This window comes from Cupressus sempervirens, chromosome 10 (assembly GCF_028749045.1).
Source record: "Cupressus sempervirens isolate cs-2001-9-10 chromosome 10, ASM2874904v1, whole genome shotgun sequence".
NCBI lineage: Eukaryota > Viridiplantae > Streptophyta > Pinopsida > Cupressales > Cupressaceae > Cupressus > Cupressus sempervirens.
Genome location: NC_143127.1, coordinates 786,775,426 through 786,798,517, shown reverse-complemented (window position 1 = coordinate 786,798,517; position 23,092 = coordinate 786,775,426). Strand labels below are relative to the sequence as shown.

The window sequence follows — 23,092 nt, the reverse complement described above, 5'->3', positions numbered from 1 at the left end:
GACGTGTTTGTGTTTGGTATGACTTTTCAGGTTTAGAAGCTTGGAGACTAAACTTCTCCAGTTTTATGATGATCAATGGTAAGCTCTGTTTTCCTTTTATGGGTGCCATAAATTTAATATAAGAAAAAAAGTAGTATAATGTTATTAAATGGCTTTGGCATTCATTTTTATTAAACGTTTAGTAACAGATGTCCTTTAGATATGTATTTGCAGTGTTAAAAAAGAGGAGATAGAGGATTTCCACATGATAAACCCAGGTTTAAATTGATTTAAGAAAGAGTTTTTTTGTAATGAAGATAAGAAAGTTAGATACAGGGGTCATGGTTATGATAATACATAGAAAATCGACCTCTATGGATTGCCATGGGAATGCATTGAGGTAAGGTCAAGTGTAGCCATATTAAAGAATTGTACTTATCCCAATGTCCTCTACAAGATGCCCCCACTAGCTTGGTTTGGTGTAAAATTTCTCAATATATTACCTCAAAGTTTTTAAGTTCTTGAACATTACCTAGATATTTAACCTGTTTGAAGATATAAACAATGAGTAAACTCACTTTAAACAATAAGCTAAGCATGGAGAAATTCAAACACAACCATAGTTTGTAAGAGAAAACCACTACTTCATGTTAATATCAAAAAATATTAAGAATGCACACAAGGGGTAGTAGTACAAATTTGTGTCACACATTTAACCAACAAAATTGTTCTTCTCTAAATGATTTCAGTAAAACAAGTCCACCCAAACCACGTATCTGTGGTATACACAATTTCAACTAAAATCTTTTACCTAAATTATAAGGAGGATAAAGGGCCTAAAGGAGATACTAATAAGGATTGGTTAAAAGGGTATTTGAAGACCCTGAGAAAGAATAAAGAAGTGCTTGAATTGTGGCAAAAGAGAGCATGTGAAGGCTCATGAAGGAACAATAAAAAGAGCTTGAAATCCTCTAAGGCAAGCATAGAAAATTATGTAGTAGAGGAATGTAATTATTGAATAAACATAGCATGGGTGTCAAATGGATGATTATATTTCAGTCGATTGATACAATTTCAACATTACGCTCGGTTATATTTCTTTGTCTGTACTATTATGTTTTTGGATTTCCTATGATTTCTTTGCAGTTGAAATCTCACAATTTTGATGCAAACAATAGAAAATTACAAGTCTAATATCTTTTATTTTTTCTGAAGATCTTTTAGTTGAATGCTACAAATCACCATTCGGAATACTCCAAAATTTTCATAGTATTTTTCCATTTTCCAAGATATGCTTTAAAAAGATTCATAAAGACTCAGAGAAATTTCATATGAAATCTCTTAATGTCTATAGATATTCTAAATTGATCTTCAAGGTAGAGATGCTTATTATAAAAGATGAATACAATGATCAAGATAAGTCTCCCAATAATTATGATTAACAGTCTTGATTTAATTTTGACATGTTATTTTTATTTAGATTCTGTATTTTTTATTAATTCTACTATTTAATTGTTTAATTATTATTATCATATAGACACTTCAAGTACAATATAGCATTCTTCACTCACTTGACATGCTATAAGTATGCAAACTTAACCAGAGTAGTTTTGACATTCTTAAAGGTTGCATACCAATACAGCAACCCCTCTTATTATGAGATCAAAAAAATTGTTGAACCCAAGACTCGATAAGATCCGAGTTGATTTTTTTTTGCTAAGGCAAAAATAGCCATCACGAAGAACAATGTACTGTAGATCCTCCATGAACTTACTCAATTAACAGTAGGCTCAAACTGCTACTTAAGAGAGATGTAAGTTATACCTTTACAAATGATGCAGTAGAAATAATTTGTCACCTTTATTATGGGAGCATCTTTTGATGTCAAGAGCAGCAATCTGGATACAATCTGGAGGATTTTTCAGCACTAGATTGTCCAGAGCTGTCGGGAACCATCAAGAGCCGTCAGGAGTGATCCATAGAAATCAGGAGCTATCTGGCTAGTCTGCAATATTTCTTTCTTTACTATCCTGCTCTCTCATCCTGATGATGGATCACGGAGTGTGATCCGAAATGTTGATGCTAAAAACACATACACAATCGAATCTAGAAACAAGATTTGTCATTGGAAATGGATTGTGGAAATCTGATATTATTAATTAATATCAGGAGCTATCAAGAGTTATCCAACACAGCCATATATATATATATATATAATTTGAATTCAACTTAGAAAGACCATTCACTTTCTTCCTCTTGATTATTTATTTCCCTTGTCATTGTTATATGTGTGAAGTAAATGAAGTAAACAAAATATGTTATCGGGACAGGATAACACATAATGTTAACTTATGCCATGTGGCAGCATTCCAAGTTCTGTGACTTCACATGACATTTTTCCTCATATTTCTCCCAAAATAAGATATGAATCGTTGATGTTAAAAGAGACGCACAGATCTCAATGTGTCGTGTTGACCGTTCGAGTAAGGTTTGCTTGTGAGTAGTTGAAGCAATTGTTACTAAGTTTGACTTTGTGAAGCTTCTAGATGTTGGCGTCCAAAACTTAACCAGTTCTTCAAGTGGGTTTTGTGTATTCTCAGATTGTTGCATGTTTATTATATATGCTTTGTTTCTTCTTGCTCTGTTTATTTAGTTTGTCATTATTTCCTAGCAATTGGTATTAGAGCTCTGTCATTATTTCCTAACAACTGGTATCAAAGTTTTGACATTTTTTTCTAACTCCTGATATCAGAGCCGTAGAGTTGGAGGTCTTGGAAAGCCAAGGGTTTGCAACAGTGAGAGATTTGTTGCAAGCAAAGTGAGGAGAGCAGAAGGTTGGTTGTGACTGAAGGAGATTGAAAGTCTTAGGTGAACTAGTCGTATTCATGTTTGTGTCCGTATCATGCAGAGACAAAAGGAGAACTAGTTGTGTTCATGTCCTACAAAGACGGGGTTAACCAGTCGTGTCTAACCTGCAGAGGCAAAGAAAGCAAGAGTGAAGTGCTGCTATGGAGCAATTCAAGCTCTAGTTACCCAAGAACTTGTGAAGAGTTTGTTGAAGGGTTTTATTGGAGTGAAATGCAGTCAACAACAGTCAGTGATACGAAGAAGTTAAATGGGGCTAACTTTGCAGTTTGCCTTATGGAAATCCCAAATGGAGGATATTTTGATTTTGAAGGATCAGTATTTGCCAATTGAAGGAGTGTCAAAGAAATCCACAACAATGACAGATGAAGATTGGAAGAAGCTGGATAGAAAGACTATAGCAACCATCCATTAATACCTAGCCAAGAATGTGTATTTTAATGTTGCTAGAGAGAATCCAACAAAAGAGTGATGGGAAAAGTTACAAGATTTGTATAAGAAGAACACAACCTCCAATAAGGTTTTCTTGATGAAGAAATTATACAACCTTAAGATGAAGTAGGATGCTTTAGTAGAAGAGCCCTTAAATGAGTTCAATATAATCACCAGCCAACTTGCCTCTATTAAAATTGCTTTGGATGATGAGATTAGAACCATCCTACTAATGTGCTCCATGCCCAACAGCTGGCACAATCTGATTGTAGCCATCAACACTTTTGCACCAGCAAGAACGTTGAAGTTTGATGATGTTTGCAGCAGGTTAATGAATGAGGAGCTGAGAAGAAAATCTATCGTAGAAAGTCAAGGAGGAGAAGCATTGACTTTAACTGATAGTGGTAGAAAAATGGAAGGAAGCCATCAAGGGTGTTCAAGGTCAAGAGGCATATCAAAATCAAGAAGGCGCAAGCTGATTTGTTTTCATTGTGGAAAGCCCAGCCACGTGAAAAAGGAATGTCAAATTTTGAAGCAGGAACAAAAGCATCAAAAATTGGGCAATGCAAATAAGAAATCAGCCAACACAAATGAAGGTGAGACCACGGCTATAGTTTTCGATAATGAGATTTTATTTACTATTACAATGGAACATGCATGTTTGTATGCCTCTAGCTGTAGTATTGATTGGATTCTTGATTCTAGGGCATCTCATCATGTAACCCCAAATAAGGATAACTTTATTGTGTATGATCCTGGTAATTATGGTAGAGTGCATTTGGGAGATAATCATTTTTGTAATATCGTTGGAGTGGGAGATGTCCAAATCAAGACAATAGATGGACAAAATATTTTGTTGAGACAGGTTAGGCATGTTCTAGAGATGTGTATGAGTTTAGTCTCTATGGGACTGTTGGATGATGAAGGCTACTCCACAAGTTTTGGATAGAGTGGTTGGAAGATTAGTAAAGGGCCATTTCTTGTGGCTAGAAGATCCAAGACAGGAATGTTGGATACGTTGAATGCATTAGCAGAGAAATCAGATGTTGCTGCTGCTACAAAAGTAGAAATTTCAGCAGTTTTGTGGCATAAGCACTTAGGTCATATGAGTGAGAAGAGCCTTAAAATCCTCATGGACAAGAATTTGCTATCAAGTTTGAAATCTTATAACCTCGATCTTTGTGAGCATTGTATTTATGGTAGGCAGCGAAGAGTCTTTACTCAATTTGAGCCATAACTAAACACCATACCCTATTTGGACCCTCCAAACTCTAATGGCTGTTGAATCCAAATTAATTACTAGACTAGGTCTCTATAATGGTGAAATTTTTTGAATTTGAAAGTACAAAAGAAGATAAAAGGTGAAGTATACACATACATAGTTGAATGGCCATGCATCCTTTTGGTGGGATCATTTGCAAACTGATGGACAATAAAGAGGCAAAGATAAAATAAATTCATGGGATAGAATGGTAACAAAGTTGTAGGCAAAATTTCTGCCAGCAGAATACCATATAAGTTTGTTTCAAAAGTTACATTGTCATGTCCCCTATTTTGCCCCTTAGAGTTTAAATATAAAGAACAAAATAAGGAGTTGATTTAATAATAAATTATTAATTGTAGTGTTAATATAATAAAATAAGAGGACATGATAATATATTAGTATAATAATATGATTATATTATAAGAGGATATGATAGGAATAAATAATATATTAATATAATAATATGATATATTGTTATATTATTATATTATTATATTTATGTCCCTGTTCTCAAATAAGATTCTATGATAATAATAATAATAATATAATAGAAACAAGTATTAAATCACTATCAAATAATGAATATAAATATAATTCCATAACACATTTATTTATTTATTTTTAATTTTTAATTTTTTTTTTTTGTAGAATGAAAAATTTAGTTTTACAAAAATAGGAGAATGTGGAGAAGCGTTGGTTGCCGGCTGGGCTAGGGTTCTTCCCCTAGCCTATTCTTGTTGTTTGATCTTTACTATTTTTTCTGTTCTGTTTGGATTGCTAGCTGCTGGACATAGTTTGTGTGGGTTTTTGGAAATCTTCTGCAGTCAATTTTGGATTGGGGTTTTTTATTGTTTGCATGGCAGGGCTTGGGATTTCTTCTGCGTTGGTGGGAACAGATGGTTCTTCTCCAACTATGCATGCAATGCGATCCGAATCGTTTTATTCAGGGGAGAGCTCCAAGTTGGAAAAAGTTAATGGTTGTTTTCCGCGTAGCCATGATCGCCCTGTTCTGGTTATTCCTCCAACAGCTATAATGGAGGACATTGAATATTGGACTAAGCATGCTTTGATATGCAAATTTCTTGGAATCCGGATTTCCCTATCCGCTCTTGAGGCATGGATCCGCCACTCATGGCAGGTGGAAGGCGATATGGAGATTATGTTGGCAGGGAATAGTTTTTTTTTTGTTGTATTCTCTTGCATGTCTGATCGTGATCGTGTTTTTGAAGGAGGCCCTTATTTTTACAACCATGTGGGGTTATTTGTCAAACCCTAGCATTCAGGATTTAATTCTGCTCAGGATCTCCCTTCAACAGTGCCAGTTTGGGTTCGCTTGCCTCGCCTTCCCTTGGAATTTTGGCGTGAAGACATCCTTCGACAAATTGCTGCTTTGTTGGGGAAGCCGGCTACGATCGCACATCAATCCCTCGATAAAAAGGTTATTTCTTATGCTAGAATTTGTGTTGAAATTAATTTGAATAACCCATTACCAGATTCTTTGGAAATTTGTCTTGGGGCTTCTTCTTGGGTGCAGCAGTTAGATTATGAATCCCTCCCTTTCCGCTGTCGGATTTGTCATGAGTATGGTCATTTACAACGTCAGTGCCCCCGTATCTCAACTTTCAAAGGAGTGGATGGCTCTACAGCTGCCAATGCTGGTGGTTTGGCAAATACTACGGGGAAGGACAATCTCAGATGGCTAATACTACCAAGGGGATGAATCCTCAAGATGCTACAGGTAAGGGTAAGGCTCAAATGCAGGATAAGGATGGATTTACCCCTGTTCGCCCTCGAGCTAAGGGACGTGGTCAAAAGAGGCCTTTGAAAGAAAGATTATCTGATTCAGGTTTTAATCGCTTTGAGGTGCTGGATAGTATGGTTCTAGAGGAGGGTATTCCTCCTCCTATCTCTTCTGATCCAGTTTGCCCAGATAAGGGATCTGTTCCTAATGACGCTTGTAGGGCATCCCAAGTTGTAGTATATCAGAACTGTGAGGTCCCTATAGCTCCTGTGACAAAGGCTCTGGTGACTCCTGCGGTGTTGGAGGATAATGATGTTGTTCTGGCTGACTTGGTTAAGGATGTGCTACCATCAGGTAAGGGCAAGGGATTTCCTCTCCCCTTGGGGTTGATGCCTTGACCCTTTAAGCGGGTTTCTTTTACTCCTCCTCTAAGGAGTGGGCGCAAAACAGACCAAGAGAAGATTAAACTCACAGGATATATATTGATTGAGTCTAGTTCAGTGAAACCTTTGGATTCTCATTTTCCCAATTCTACCCAATGATGATTATTCTCTCATGGAATGTTAGGGTGTTGAATAGCATCCCTAGACAAAAGGCTATTCATAACTTGGTGGTTGATCATAGTCCTGATGTTTTTTGTATCCAAGAGACTAAGCTCTTTGTGGAGTCTATGGTCCAACATGCCTCTAGTATTTGGTCTCGTGGCCAATGCCAGTGTGTTGGGGCAACAGGCAGTGCTGGTGGTTTAGCTATATTTTGGGATCCTCAAAAAATTTCTCCCCTTGGCTGGGTGTCTTCTCGCTCAGCTCTCTCTATGGTTGCTTCTGCTCTAGACTCAGGAGAGGTAATCATGGTTACTAATGTGTATGCACCTGTTGATCTTGCGGGAAAGGAGGAACTTTGGAAACATATTCAATATGTTAGAAATTGTCATCCTTATCATCCTTGGGTGTTAGCAGGGGACTTCAATTCAGTTTTAAGTCTGGAGGAGAAGCATGGTGGTTTGGCTAGATTGGGGCCTTCTTCTGCTCTTCTTTGGCAACACATCTCTTTTGCATCTCTCTGATGTTAAGCCTTCTAATGGTCTCTATACTTGGAATAATCGCTGGACTGGTGTTGCTGCTATCTCAGAACGTTTGGATAGATTTCTTGTTTCTTGCTTTTGGGTTAGTGGCACCCTTACTATCTCTTCGGAAATCCTTGATTGGAGGGGTTTAGATCATTGGCCAATCAAATTTTCTGCTATAGGGGCTTGTGTTCCGAAGCATCTTCCTTTTAAGTTCCAGTTGATGTGGCTTCGTGACTCCTCTCTTCGTGATTTTGTTTTCTGTTGATGGAAAGATGGTGCTCCTACATATGGTACTGCAATGTTCTCATTTTCTAAAAGGCTTCAATATGTTAAAAGGCAACTCAGGATATGGAATAGGCAATGCTTTGGGAACCTTCACTTTATGAAGAGGCTTGCTCAAGAAGATCTTGATGTCATCACAAGGGAGATTAGAGATCGAGGTTTCTCAGAGGATCTTGGCAAGGCTAAATCCCTTGCTTCTAGAGCTCTAGAAGAATGGGAAATTCGAGAGGAAATTTTTTAGAAGCAAAAGGCTAGAGTTGATTGGCTCCAGGAAGGTGATCGAAACATTGCCTTTTTCCATAAAACAGTGCAATCTCGCCGGAATCAGAGCATTATCTCTTCTTTGGTTAATTCTCAAGGTATCCAACTGAATTCCTTGCCAGCTTTGTTCCAGGAGGCTACTTGGTACTTCTCTACCCTCTTCTCTGAGGACTCTCCTCCTACTGATAATGAAGAAAATATTATTTTGTCCTGTATTCCTTCCCTTATCACTCAGGAAATGAATGATTATCTCATGCGTCCAATCTCTTTGGAAGAGCTGGAGGAGGTGGTCTTTGGCATGCCTAAGGGGAAGGCTCCTGGTCCTGATGGCTTTCCAGTTGAATTCTTTCAGGAATTTTGGGACATCATTAATCATGATTTGTTGGAGGTGGTTAAGGAATCCTATGCTAGCATGCAGATGCTTCGAGCTTTGAATTCTACATTCTTGACTCTTATTCCTCAGAGAGAGGGTGCTAATCAATTGGAGTTTTTTAGACCAATTGCCTTATGTAATGTGGTTTACAAAGTTATTACTAAGTTGATTGCTAAGAGACTGAAAAGGTGGCTTCCCATTATTATCTCAGAAGAACAAGGTGGTTTTGTTGCTGGCAGACAAATTTTGGATGAGGTGGTTATTGCTACTGAGGCTATTCACTCTATGGCTACTGCAAGGGAGAGAGCAATGTTTGTTAAGCTGGATATGGCTAAGGCCTATGATAGAGTTAAATGGAGTTTCCTAAGGAGTATTCCTCTTTCTTTTGGATTTAGCTCTGACTGGGTGAGTTGGACTATGAGTTGTGTTACTTCGGCCTCTTTTTCTGTTCTTATTAATGGTCAACCTTCTCAACTATTTGGTGCTTCTAGAGGCCTCCGCCAGGGTGAGCCTCTCTCCCCATATCTATTCATCATCATGGCTGAAGGCTTGGGCAGATTCATTAAGTATTAGGTGTCTCAGAATTCTATTCAAGGCTAGCGGTGGAGTAATGGCTTACCTTCTCTTTCCCATCTTCAATTTGTTGATGATTCTGCTCTTGTGGGTCTTGCTAGGATCAAGGAAGTTGAAGTCTTTCAACATGCTTTGGACGTTTATTTGGCAACTTCAGGCCAGAAAGTTAACGAGCACAAATTTTCCATTTACTTTTTTAACACTCCCAATTCTATTCAACACAAGATTGTTGGTATCCTACGGTTTTAGATTGGGTCACTTTCTTTGACTTATCTTGGCATTCCTATTGCTGTTTCTAGGCAGCCATGTCTCTTCTGGCAAAATCTGATTACCAAGCTTCAGGATAAGGTAAATCATTGGACTCATAGATGGCTTTCTACTGCTGCTTGGGTTACTCTTCTTCAAGCTGTTATCCAAGCTCTTCCTACTTATAGAAGCATGGTTCAGGCTGCTCCTGTTTACTTTCTCAAGGAGTTTGATGCTCTTTCCCGACAATTCCTTTGGAGTGGTAATTTGCGTAGTACTAAATGAAGCTTGGTTAATTGGGCAACTGTTTGTAGGCCTAAAAAGGAGGGTGGTCTTGGTCTTCGATCTGCTCTCTTGAGTACTCAAGCTTTGGCTGCTAAACTTTATTGGCGATGGTGCTCTGGACAACATCAACTTTGGGCTCATATTATCACTCATAAATATTTTCATGGTGCTGATCCTTGCTCTGTTTCTGCACTAACTCTTGAAGGTCATGGCTCAGTGTTTTGGCATACTTTGAAGACAGGTGCGATGTTGGTGAAGAGGGGTCTGTTCTGGATATGCAAAGGAGGTTCTCAGGCTTTGTTTTGGTCTGATGCTTGGGATGGATTCCCTTCCATTTTATCCGTGTACCCTCATCTTCAGTCTCTTTGTGACTCTTTTCTTGCTGCTGGATGGGATAAAGTGGCTCATTACAAGACTCCTTATCAATTGGGACCTGTTGTTGGTTACAGATGGAAGCATTCTTCTGATTGGCCTCCTGGAGGTACAGACAGGGATCGTTAGGAGCTTTCTCAAATTCTTGCCTCTAGAGAGTGTTCCTCTTTGCTTGGTCCAGATGTTTTGGCTTGGGGTGGTACCTTGTCTAGTAAATATCATGTCTCTGCTAGGTATCAGGAGATAACTAGACAATTATTTGGAGATGCTGAGGTCCCTTGGTGGAAGCAAGTTTGGAATAAGGTTTCTTGGTCCAAGTGCAATTTTTTCATGTGGCTAGTGGCTCACAACCGTTGTCTTACCTGGGATAATCTTTGTAAACGGGGATTTCAAGGCCCCTCTTATTGTGTTTTGCGTGGTAATGGAGAGGAGTCTGTCTCCCATCTGTTTTTCCATTGCTCCTATTCTACTCAGATATGGCACCTTTGGTGGAGCGCTTGGGGTTGCTCTTGTAGGCATGCTTCCTCTTTGCCTGAGTTCTGGGCCCGTTTGGGCAGTGCTCCCTCCAAGTCTTCTTCTCTCCATGCTGCTTGGATTGTTGGCCCATCTTTCATGCTTTGGCATATCTGGTTGGAGAGGAATCGTCGTATATTCCAAAATGTTCGGCTTGGTGTTTTGCATCTTTGGTGGAAGATATCACATTCTCTTCAGGAAACTATTCATGTGAAATGTGAGCTTGATGGGGGTATGGATCCGGTTGATTTTTCTATCTGTAATCGCCTCAATTTTCATCTTCAGGATGGGGCTGCAGCTCAAAGGTTTCCTTCTGTGTCCAGGCAGCTTTACCATCAGAGGAAGGGTCAGGTTAACCGGGATGGGCATTGGACTCCTCCTCCCTGTGGAGTTCTGAAAATTAACATTGATGGTTCTTCCCATGGGAATCCTGGCCCTGCTGGTATTGGGGGAGTGGTTCGTTGTAGTTCTGGGGATGTTAAATTTTTCTTCTCAGTTCATGAGGGTGATTACACTAACAATCTCATGGAAGCTCAAGCTATTTTATATGCTGTGGAACAGTGTTGCTTGCGAGGATGGAGTAAGATTATCTGTGAGTCTGATTCCCAGGTGGTGGTGAAAAAGCTTTCTTCGCAGGAGCTTGAGGATGTTAGTTGGCAGCTGGCCACTGTTGTTAAGCAGATTATTCTCTTCTCTACCTCTTTTCAGTTCATTAATTTCACGTATATTCTTCGTGAATGGAACAGAGCTGCTGATTGTTTAGCCAAATGGGCTTCTAGTCATGATCCGGGTTGGAATATTAGGGATAGGAGGCAACTATCCTTTGAGATGGTGCAAGAATTTGATGATCTTGTTGCTCAGGATCGAGCTCCTTGTTGAGCTCTCCTTGTTGTATTCCTTTCTGTCTTAATAAATTTTTACCCCTCTTTTCTCTCTCATAACACATATTTTTTAGAATGTATAGTGATCAAATTCATAAATCAATTAAATTTAATCATTAGTAATATTTGGAGAGGGACTTGACTATTCCAAACGAGACAATTTAATAAAGGAAGAAACTAGATATAATAAAGGAGGAATCGGGGGGGGTAAAAGTAAGGGAGAAAGGACAGATGAAATATCGAATGGGATCAAAAAGTGATATGAAAGAAGAAAAGAATTTCTTTTCTAACTCGAACGGCGAAGTTAATTACACCCGAAGGTTTCCAAGAGACTGAATGTCATTACCATCCGCATCCACATCAGACGTCGTACAGAGGCTTCAGACTAAGTGGAATTCATCTATCACGCAGTTATCAGTATCGTTGGGAGAAGGAACTAATCTGGTGTTTTCATATGCATTCAGAGCCAAGGTTGAGATACAGCCATATCCCCGTAGAAGGAATCCTTAAGAGGATCGAGCACATTATTTTTGGAAGATTAAGCAATACTAGACGTTACGTAAGCCAACACAATCCTAACAGATACATCGGAAGATAAGCAGGGAAGGAAAAGGGATACTCAAACTGGTGTATGCTCGAATCTGTAGAGATAAGGAATTCAGAAGTAGAATTCATAAGAAAGGAGGAAGCATAGCGAACAAGGCAGAAAAGGGGACACATGACATATAGTCCAGTTACAAGTATTGAGTATCTATTAGAGATTAGTTAGAGATCAGAGAAAGGGACTTAACATTTAAAATATCACGATCTCCTTCACATACATAGATTATAACATTCATATAGAAACTCACAGAGATTGTCAAACCTATCAATATATCCTCCATGTCCCTAAACTGACATTCACAGTAAATAGATTATAAACCAGAATTGGAAAGAGTTTATTACACAGTTGTAATCGACTTTTCCCAGAAGGGGCCTTAGGTGTTTAACTGTGTATCTGCATTCAACAGTGACTCTTATAACATTCAGAGATTGTAAATTATAGTATTGACTAATATCTACACAAACACTCATACATAATCTTCTCGTGTATTTTACTTGACATATCAGAAATAGAAGCAATTTACCCAGTTGAAGTATTCATTCAAGGAATATTTTTCCATCGAACCTTTTTGTCATACATTATAGAATCATAAGTCATCATTTTTTATTAAAGACCCAATGGTCATCAAATAAATAATTTGATACAAATTTGGGTAGAAAGGCACTCCGTCTAATCAAAACATTTCCAAATCTTGTGATCGGGACAGAGGGTCATTACATACATCTGAAACAAAGAGAAACAAGTATCAAGGAGTACACAAAATAATTCTATTGATTGAGCATATGAGTTGACCATGCTGAAAATGATCAAGAGAAAGTTTCAAGGTATTTGAATAGTTCGGTACAAGTTGAAATAAGTTTACTAAAGATGCATAATATAGAAGAGGCTTATCAATATGCTTTGAAGGCTTAAGAGAAGTTGAATAGAAAACAACAAAATAGTAACAGACAAAGAGGTAGAAATACAACTGGTAGAGGTCAAAATAGTGGTGGAAAAGAAATTCTGCCAAACAAGAAGGAGCTGGTAACTCTTACACGAGTTCATACACTCAACGAATGAGAGGTGGAGAAAATTTCAGAGTAAGAGGAGAGTCCTCTAGAGGATGTAAAAATTTTGGAAGAGGAAGAGGAAGAGACCTCACTAGTATAAGCTACCTATTTGAAGAAATTGGTCATAGAACCTTTGAATGTCTATGGATACAACAAGGTGTAGGTAAAGTTAAAGAGGTCAAAGTTTACGTCGTCCAAGTAGAGGATAAAGCTGAAGCAACTTCAAGACAAGTAGAGAATCCAGAGGATGGAGAATCTTTAATGCTAAGATGGATTTTGCTAAATCCAGAGAAGGTAGAAGATGAAGTAGTTCTGGTGGAAATTACTATGAAGTGATTGTAGATAGTCATAGAACAGACAATATTGTGTCTGAAGAGATGGTAAGGAAGTTGAAGCTGAAATACTTAAAACATTCCCACCCCTACAAGGTTTTGTGGGTGCAAAAGGAGTTTAAGTTGTTGGTAATAGAAAAATGTTTGGTTAGTTTTCAAATAGATGCAAGGATGAAATATTATGTGCTATAATACCCATAGATGCGTTTCACATCTTGTTGGGTAGGCCATGACAATATGGCAGGCAGGTTATTCCTGATGCGAAAAATAATACATATACTACCACGAAAGATGGACAACAATTTATTTTGAATCCCATGAAGGGTAAAGAAGAAGATATTGAAGGAAGTTCAAGATTTAGTTTTATTTTTTAAAACAAAATTCTTGAAGGACTTGAAGAAAGAGGGAGTGTGTTTTTCTTTTGTTTCCCAACCAATGCAAAATGGGGAAGCAAGCAAAGAAACTTTTCCCATGGAAATTCAAGAGTTGATTGATGAATATATAGAGATAATGATGAAAAATTGTTGGATGTATTTCCACTAGTAAGAGAATCAGTCATTGTATGAATTTAGTTATAGGCTCAAGTTTTCCTAATTAGGCACCATATAAAATGACACCTCAGCAAAATGAGGAGATAAATAGACAAGTCCAAGAGTTGTTGATATAGGGCTGATTAGAAAAAAGATAGTCAATATATTTTATCAATAATATTGGCACCAAAGAAGGGAGGAGTGTGGAGGTTGTACACAAATTCCAAAGCAATTAATATGATACACCATCAAATAAAAATTTCCAATACCCAAAATGGATGGTTTAATGGATTTTTTGATTGGTGCAGGATAGTTAACAAAAAATGATTTGAAAATTTGATACCATCAAATTCGAATTTGTGAAGGGGATTAAGGAAAAACATTCAAGATGTTAGTTACCTGGGTTCGTTGTTTTGCCCCAAGAAACTTGCTTGGGTTCAAACCAGTTCGAAATACTGGTCCAGTTCAGCCCAGGTTTGAACAGGGTTCAATTTTCTTGGGGCTGGTTCGAACCCATAGTCCAGGAATTCGAAGCCGAGCAAATTTCAGCTGCCCAGATCAAATTTGGTGCAAACCTAGAAAAATTTTCGGTGACAGACGACTTTCAAGGCACTTTTAATAACAAATTTGATATTGTTTTGAGTTCCGCAGCCCTAAAAAGTGAATGTAAATAGTTTATTTTGGCTTCTAACATCATTTGTGATGTGCAAATAGGTGATTTTGTGAGCAAATATGTGATTGAGTGAAAGTAAGTTTGTGCAAGGTGGAGTTGGAAGATTGGATTGTTAGCTATATTGAACTTGCTGTTATGATTCATGGATTATGATTTAATTTTCATGTTTTGAATCTTTGATGTTGAATTTGAAAAATGAAATATATGATGGTATGATCTTGATTCATGATGTTATGATTACAACTCACACATTTAAAGTTTATGCCTATGGTGTTTTTGTTATTTAGATGATTAAATCATATGATTTTATGATACTCTATACCTCTAAGATTCATATATATATTTTATATGTTTTTGTACAAACGAACCCAAAACCCTTTCCAAAATTTCGCCGTACCGGCAAACCAGTTCTTCAAACTCGTATTTCAAATCGAACTCAAACTGGTAACTAAGTTCAAGACAAAAGATGAATTCTATGAGCAATTGTCCAAGCTATTATCTAACACGTTCATGTGATTGATGAATCACATGTTGAAACCTTATCTTGGTAAGTTTGTTATTGTATTTCTTGATGATAAATATTAATTTTCAACAAAACCTAGGAAGAGCATTTGGAGCATTTTAGGACGGTATTGCAAAAATTAAAAGAGGAAAAACTAATGGTGAATCTGAAAAAGTGTACTTTCACGAGAAAAGAATTAGTAGTTTCAGAAGAACTGAAAATGGGTCTGGAAAGACTGAAGGACATTGTTGATTGGACATCTCCAAAAAATATGTTTGAAGCACAAAGTTTTCATACATTAGCGAGTTTCTTTAGGAAGTTCATAAGTTTCAATGGGATATATGCTCCTATAACAAAACAATGGAGGGAGTAATGAAAGAATTCAAGTGAACAACAATAGCAGTAGAGAATAGTTTTCATTTGTTGAAGAAGAAGGTGACACATAAGCCATTATCGGCACTATCATATTTGGGAAGATAGTGATGCAAGTGGAAAAACAATAGGAGCTCTCAGTCAAGAGGACAAACCAATAGCATGTTTCAGCAAGAAGTTGAATGAAGTAGAAAGAAAATATTCTATATAAGATGAAGAATTCTATAGAATTGTGTAAGTACTCAAGAAGTGGAGACATCATTTGTTACCAAAAGAGTTTTTGTTGTACACGGATCACCATGCATTGCAATTCATTAACAATTAAGGTAAGCTAAACCAGAGACATTTGAAATGGGTTGAATTTCTGCAAAGCTATTCTTTTGTAAATCCCATTACGTTGCTCATGCACTAAGTAGAAGTTTTAGTTGTTAAATGAGTTGAAAGTGAAAGTAATTGGATTTGATTCTTTGAGTAAGTTGTATGAACAAGACCCAACTTTTAAACAAGCGTAGGCAGCATGTAAGAGTCCAATTGAAGTGGATCAAGTCCATGGCTAGAGTATTCTATTCAAGAGAATTTGTTGTTCAAAAGTAAGAGACGGTGCATACCTCAAACCTCCATGAGGGATAATTTGATTAAAACACAATGGTGGATTCAGTGGACATTTTGCATAGATAAAACCATAGCTCTGTTTAGTGATAGTTATTACTGGCCCCAGATGTGCATTGATTTGAAGTTGGTTCAAGGGTGTAGAATATGCCAGTATGCCAAGGGGGCAAAACAAAATACTGGGTTGTATCAGCCACTTCCAGTACCAAAGAGGTCATGTGAACATATTAATATGGATTTTGTTTTTGGGTTGTATCAAACACAAAGAGTTAATAATTCAGTTTTTGTTGTAGTTGATATATTTTCTAATATGGCTCATTTTATTCCATGTGAAAAGGCTAATGATGCTTACCATATTGCAAATTTATTTTTCAAAGAAGTAGTTAGGTTGCATGGTTTGCCAAAAAGCATTGTTTCAAATCAGGATACAAAGTTTGTTGGCCATTTTTGGCATACAGTGTGGAAGAAATTAGGCACATAGTTGGATTTCAGTTTAGCATAACATGCACAAACGAATAGCCAGACTAAAGTCTGGGTAATTATTTGTGATGTTTAGTTGGTGAAAAAACAAATCTGTGGGATTTGACATGTCACAGGCTAAGTTTTCCTATAGTATCTTAGTTCATCGAAGTGAGGGAAGAGTCAATTCAATGTTGTTTATGGATATAGCCCAAGGGGCATAGATGAACTCAAAGATAGTGCATATCTAGTGAGGAAGAGAGTTATAGTTGAAGATTTGCACAAAGAAGTGAAGGAGAAATTAGAGAAGAGTATTGCCAAGTACAAAAACTATGTTGCTATGCATAGAAGAAAGAAATAATTTCCTGTCAGTGAGCTGGTATGGGTTCATCTAAGAAAAGAAAGGTTTCCACAAGGGATCTATAATAAATTAAAACGGAAGAAGATAGGTCCATATCTGATCTTGAAGAATTTTTTGTGAATGCCTATGAAGTTGACCTTCCAAAGGACATTGATATCTCACCTATATTCAATGTTAGTGATTTATATAGACATTATGATGGGGAGACTAATACAACAATGCATCTACCAACACAAATAGGTCATAAACCAGCATGGATTGATCAGTTGCTTGTAAAGAAAGTAGAGCATGTAGATGTTATTGTTGATTCTAGAGTTGCAAAGAAAACTCGAAGGAAGGACATGGAGTATTTGGTTCAATAGAAAGATAACCTAGCTAGGGAAGCATCATGGTTGATGGTAGCTAAGTATGGAATTCTAATTCCAAATTGGCCAAAAAGATCATGAGACCACTCTCATGAATCATTTCTCTACCCAAGGTCATTGGTGCAAGAGCATCCAGGTGTATATGCAATCCTCAACATTAAAAAAAAATTGAGCTAGTTATAGCTTTGGTTTTGTTTGAAATTGGTTGTTGGGAGAAATTAGGAGCCATCCAGAGGTTTCATGTGCTATAAAGAGTCATCAGAGCAGCAATCCAGATACAATTTGGAGGTTTTTTCAAAGCTATATTGTTTGGAGTTGTTGGGAGCCATCAAGAGCCATTAGGCATGATCCAAAGAAATTAGGAGTTGTTAGAAATTGTCCAACACACCAAGATAGTCCAATGTGTTAAATTTTGAGCCCAGAAATCAATGATGATAAACAACAATAAGAAAGAGACAAAACTGAAACAATGAACACCAAAAATATCCTAGGTTCCTTCTAGAATGAAGGGAAAAACTCAGCCACACAACAAAATATATTATTTTATTGATCATAAAAGAAATGTACAATGCTTATGCTTATCGCTTGAAGCGATATATATATAACTCATAAAGAGACCCTTCACATAACAATTGAAAGTCTCTTCAATTTCCTATAACTCCTATAATTAATTTCAACTCTTCGAATATGCATGCCTCAACGTATGTGAATGGCACATGTCATTTATAGTTAATATTACAATAAATGTCATTTAGCTGAAGGTGAACATAATAGTAATAACATCTAGATTTTGAGAGATAAAGATCTCTATCACAGCTACAATCTTTAACACTCCCTCATAGCAAGAGAGAGTTCTTAGTCTGAACAGTCACACAAGGCTACAACCAAAAATGTCAATGATAAATTCTGATCATACAGATCCAAAACATAATTCATAGAATCACTCAACATGAAAGAATTGTAACAATTACTCATAATCATGGAATCACTCAACATAACAAATTAGTAAGGTTTACAACTAGCATTTTATCACGGACTCTCTCAACGTGATACAGTCATGGACTCTCTGAACATGACTTCCAACTCCCATCACAGAATCTCTCAACGTGATGTCATTGTTGCCCCACTTTTCGTTCTCTACCGATTAGCAAAAGTGAATACTTGTGTTTTAATGAGAGGAGTCAATTCTTAGTTGTAATTGAGTCTAGGTCTAAGCCCTCTTAGTTTGGACAAGTCTCCATTGGATTTTCCCTTTTCTCCCTCTCCTCATTCATAATCAAGTGGTTCTTGATTTTGTCGAGCGATCTTACGGGTAGGTTAGTGCCTAGTCCGATGGAGATTCATGTTACTCATTCAATGATCAATTATAAGTTATATCCGCTTACAGCCTACCACTATTTCCAAAAACAAAAGTTTGCGAAAAATCGAAAATCGTCTTCTCCTCAGCGGGTTTTCTACCCATGAAGATGATTTCCAGTGAAAGGCACTAAATGATGCACACAGATCAAAAACACGAAAATAACAAGGCATTCTGTAGCAAATCAATGCTCACTTTGCGATTATGAGTTCAGAAAATGTTTCAGATTCGTCATGGCTCTCATAATCGTCCCCGGCAGAAAACTCAGAACTAACTTCTTCTCGGCGGGTTTTCAACCCATGAAGTTGGTTTTCCAAAAAGGTAGTTTAGGATGGAAAGGAACGATAAGTGGTCTTCGACAAGGTCTTCGCACCTCACTTAGACATTTCCGATTCCAAGAGGGATAATGGTCTAAAGTTCAACAAAGGAAACATCGGCGGAGAAACATAAATTGTCTTCTCCTCGGCAGGTTTTCAACCCATGAAGACAGTTTCCCAAATTCCAAAGAAGATCAAGTCGATGATCAGGTTAGATTCGCAATTTGTGCATAAAACATCTCAGAATGATAATAGAGAGAACCTAACCATTACGAAAAAGAGATAATGATCAAAATCTGACTTAGCGGACATTCTCCCACGGAGTACTCTAATGGTAACTTCCTAACTTCCCAAAACTTAAAGGAAAACAGGAAAGTAAGTTATGGGTTATAGAAAGTTACCATTGAACCCAATGGAACAGTGAAAAGACCCCTAGATGCCCATTAAACTATTGCATTTACTATTTCAACGGATCTCTCCTTCAATTCATTCGTGTGGCACAAATTCTAAAGATCAATGGATGAATCGAGGCTCCCATATAAATGGAAACATAAACAGTTGAACAAACTACCGCTCTTTCTTTGAACTGCTATTCTGTTAATGTGCATAACTTTTGAGAAGTTAGTAATTGTTGCATTAGCTATTCCTTTCACTTTTTCATTTCAAATCTCGCTCTCAAAGTCATGGCAACCAAGTTTGTGGGTTTTGACTAGTTGACTGGAATCAAATCCCAATTGCAGAATTTCACAAACACCTCTCTTCGTTTCTACGACATGGAGGATTTTCAAAAGAGAGTGAGGTTTAAACGGATTCACCCCATCACTAAGAAACTCCAAGGATGTGGGTTGATCGAGGCTGCTGGTATTCCGATTGCAGTTCAGGCCCCAGAGTTAATCTATGAATGAATACATCATTACAACTCGGAGATGAGGCAGATTGTGCTACCGAATGACACAGTGTTGATCTCAATCAATAAGAAAACTGTGGTGAATTGCCTTCGAGTACTGGAACGGAAAGAATTCTCAAACTTGACCTTCAGAGGAGCCATTTCCGAGTTCTCCGCAAAGAAGATGGTTTGGAGGAAAGAAATCATGGAGACATGGTTCCAGAAACTACGGAGTGCTAAGACTAAGGTTCCTAAGACCTTGTTTGGGACCAACCTCAAACCAGAGATTATTGATATCCAGGTTCTCCTACATAGGTTGAAAGGTGAGGTAGAAGCTTTGAATTTCGTTGAGTAGTATTTCTTTTTAGTACAAGTCATTTGCTCTAACACCCAATATATTGATTGGGCCCATGAGGTAAGTGAAATTCTGTACAATGCTCTCCATGCTGCAAAATTTTACAATATATTATATATGTCCTCTTTCCTTATCTATATGTAAGCCTCATTGCAACTATGGCTAGGCCTCCCGAGGGTGGAAAATTTTCCTGATGATGTGAAGTCTTTATGTGTTTTATCCATGTTTACAGTTGGAAAATAGTTATGCGGAGTATGTGTAAGTTAATGATGCATTTACTATGAGGATTTGTAGGGAGCTACAGGGATGTCTAGAAAGGAGATTCAGTCCTGAAGCCATGGAAGCCATCAACCAATTTGGAAGTTATTCCATCTAATTCTCATCCTTTTCTTATTTTTGTCTTGCAGCTTTCAATGGTTTCCCCTTGAAGCTACCAAGATATCCCAGTGACATGCTCGTGCTGATCGAGATCATGCGGCAGGCCATTCAAGTGAACGTGTTGAGTGGGAGCTTGAAGAAGGGGTGCAAATTCCCCATGAAGGTGGGGGCTTTCAGCTGTGACACCCGCTCTAATGCCAAGAACATGTTGAAAGTGTTTGAGATGAAGTATAAGTTGGACATGTATGAAGTCCCGAGACTCATGTTCGACCCAAATGGGTATGCAAGGGATGTTTTGCAAATCGGAAGTGTAATTAAGCATATTACCACTAGTGAGGATTACTAGGCTGATTACAAGAATGAGTTTGAGAGTTGTGATCGAGCCTTCACCAAATTAACAGTCGATCAGGTGAAAATGTACAAAGTCAACATTGATGTAGGAGTAGAGGATTATGGCTAGAACATGTATAGCAATACTTACCTAACCAATCTTAGAGGCTCTCCAATAAGCTCGGAACCTTATGAAGACATTGAGGAAGAACTAGATATAATGATGGCTCAAATCTACAAGAGGATCGAAAAATGGGTCGAATGGATCACAACTAAGTCAGAGCAAAGGTACATCCACTCAAGCTTCCCCAAAAGTTGCAGCGGCTTCCTCCTTCTAGGGTGGCACATCAGGTGCAACCTTGGCTATTACCCAAGGGCTAGTGCAACCATCAAATGGAGGTGATCAACCTCTCGACAAAAGCATTCCCCTAGCTAGAACTTGTCAGGATGGCTCTCTACCGGTGATCAAAACTCCAACAAAAGCTGAGAAGAAGGCAAAGGAATTAAAAGATGGCGCAGTAACACTTGCTCTCTCTCCACATAGCAGTCTGATCCCATCTATGAGTGCAACACTACTCCTTCCAAGTAGTCCCTAAGTAGAAGTAGTAGATCTTGGAGATGGTGGAAGCAATGAGAGTGAGTCTACTGAGTCCAATGAAGCAACAAAGAAGACTACAAAGGCAGAAAAGGGCCCAAAATCTTCAAAGCTCATCTCACAAGCCCTGAAGAATACTTTCTCTTCAGCCACAAAAACACTAACCCAGGTCAAGAGAAAGATGTTTAGTATAGACACACTTGGGACTGCATCCAAGGTGATTGGCGCAGTCATGGCTAGAGGACACCTTAGACAGAAAAAGGAAGAGGAGAGAGGAAGGAGTTCCTAATAAAGAGACTTCATCTCTGGCTATTTGCTCTAGATCAGCACTGAGCAAAGTCAAAAAGCAGAAGACCTTGTCAATTCTTGGACAAGATCCTGACACAAGGCATCTGACGATGGAAATTGCCAAACCCACTAGAGAGGGAAGAATCAAAGATATGTTTGTGGATGCTTTTGCCCTGCATTCTATGGATCTCGGGGAGGTCCAACATAACACCAAGGTTGGCCTATGGAAGTCAACAAACAATGTGATAGAAGGACAACTTGAAAGCCTTAAATTATCAAAAGTTAGAATGAAGGTGGAAATTCATGAACTCAATGGCTTTATCAAGGAGTTAGTCACTCCATTGGCAAGCATCTCCGGGATGTCAATTACCAGTGATCCTACTGCTACTGATGTTCAAGCTCTCATCTCCCAGCTACAAGAAGACAAACATTTTGGGCAGATTGGTAGAGAATGGAGTGGGAAACTCAAGTTAGAAGGACTTGCTATTATAGAGCAGATCGACAATGCAATACTAAGGTTCAAAACAGAGAAGGACAATATTTCAGCCAATAAAGTCACCTTGGCAGCAAAGAAAGTTAAGAGCGAAGATTGTATTTCTTTATTGAAGATGATTATCCATATGAAGGCTAAAGAAGTTGTGGAAGTAAAGATTCTATCTAAGGGAGACAAGCCTCTATTTGAGTGGCTCCAGAGCATGCAATTCAAGTCTAAGATGATCCTGGCAGCAGAGGAAGGACTTAAAGAAACAGAAGCCAAAGTGAAAAAGGATCAAGACAAAGACTATGAACTCTTAAGAGGTCTACATATAGATTCCCAGACTAGTGGACAAGGAAGGGGGATCATTGGAGTGGTCGTCATGCAGAAGAACTTCTCCAATTATATAGATGGCTTGACAGAGATATATTCCAATCACCGGAACAGAGTTTTTGAGCTCCAAAAACTTAGTGGGTATGTACATGTGGCTATGGAGGAGATACAGGAGCGGTTAAATGTCATCAAAGATTTAGCCAGAGAGCATTCGAAGTGGCTCTTGAGATACACAAATGTACATGTTCATAGACATGAAGAATTGATCCCAATCATTGTCACTGCCAAGGCCTATAAGGAAAAGTCAAAAAAGGGAAGGAAGGCGAAGTGATTCATATCCCACCCTTTCATATTTTGATGTAATAATTGGAATAGACAAATTGGCTCCTTGCCATTTGTCAATTTTGAGATGAACCAAATTGAGTCTCATTTTGTAACAATCATCTCGGAATCTATATGTATTGAATCGAAAGATTAATAAAAGGTGGCTAATTTTTGGTGTGAAATACTTGATGTTGCAAAGACAATTGGATGGTATTTTGTGTCAATTATTTTCGGTTCCATTCTGTTTATGTTAGTTTTATGTTTTCTCTTTCGTCTGAATTGAATCAAGGAATGAACGGAGTTTTATTTCCCTGTTTTGAAATAGTAAACTGAAGATAACAATATTGTATCATAGGTTCAAGAGAAATCCCTTTTTGTGTTCTCTTTCAATCTTTGTAGTTAGTTTCTTGCTGATATCAATTTAATTTTTAGTTAGCATGCATTGCTGAATCGTTAAGCTTT

General features: G+C 37.8%; 1 pseudogene across 1 annotated transcript in view; it reads left to right on the top strand.

The window, feature by feature from the left end:
- The window catches only part of LOC149536255 (disease resistance protein RPV1-like), a 42,996-nt pseudogene that overhangs the window by 5,327 nt on the left and 14,577 nt on the right, over positions 1-23,092 (top strand). The window contains exon 3 of the transcript XR_016358088.1: positions 31-78. The product of XR_016358088.1 is annotated as a disease resistance protein RPV1-like (transcript). The remainder of the gene's footprint in view (positions 1-30; positions 79-23,092) is intronic.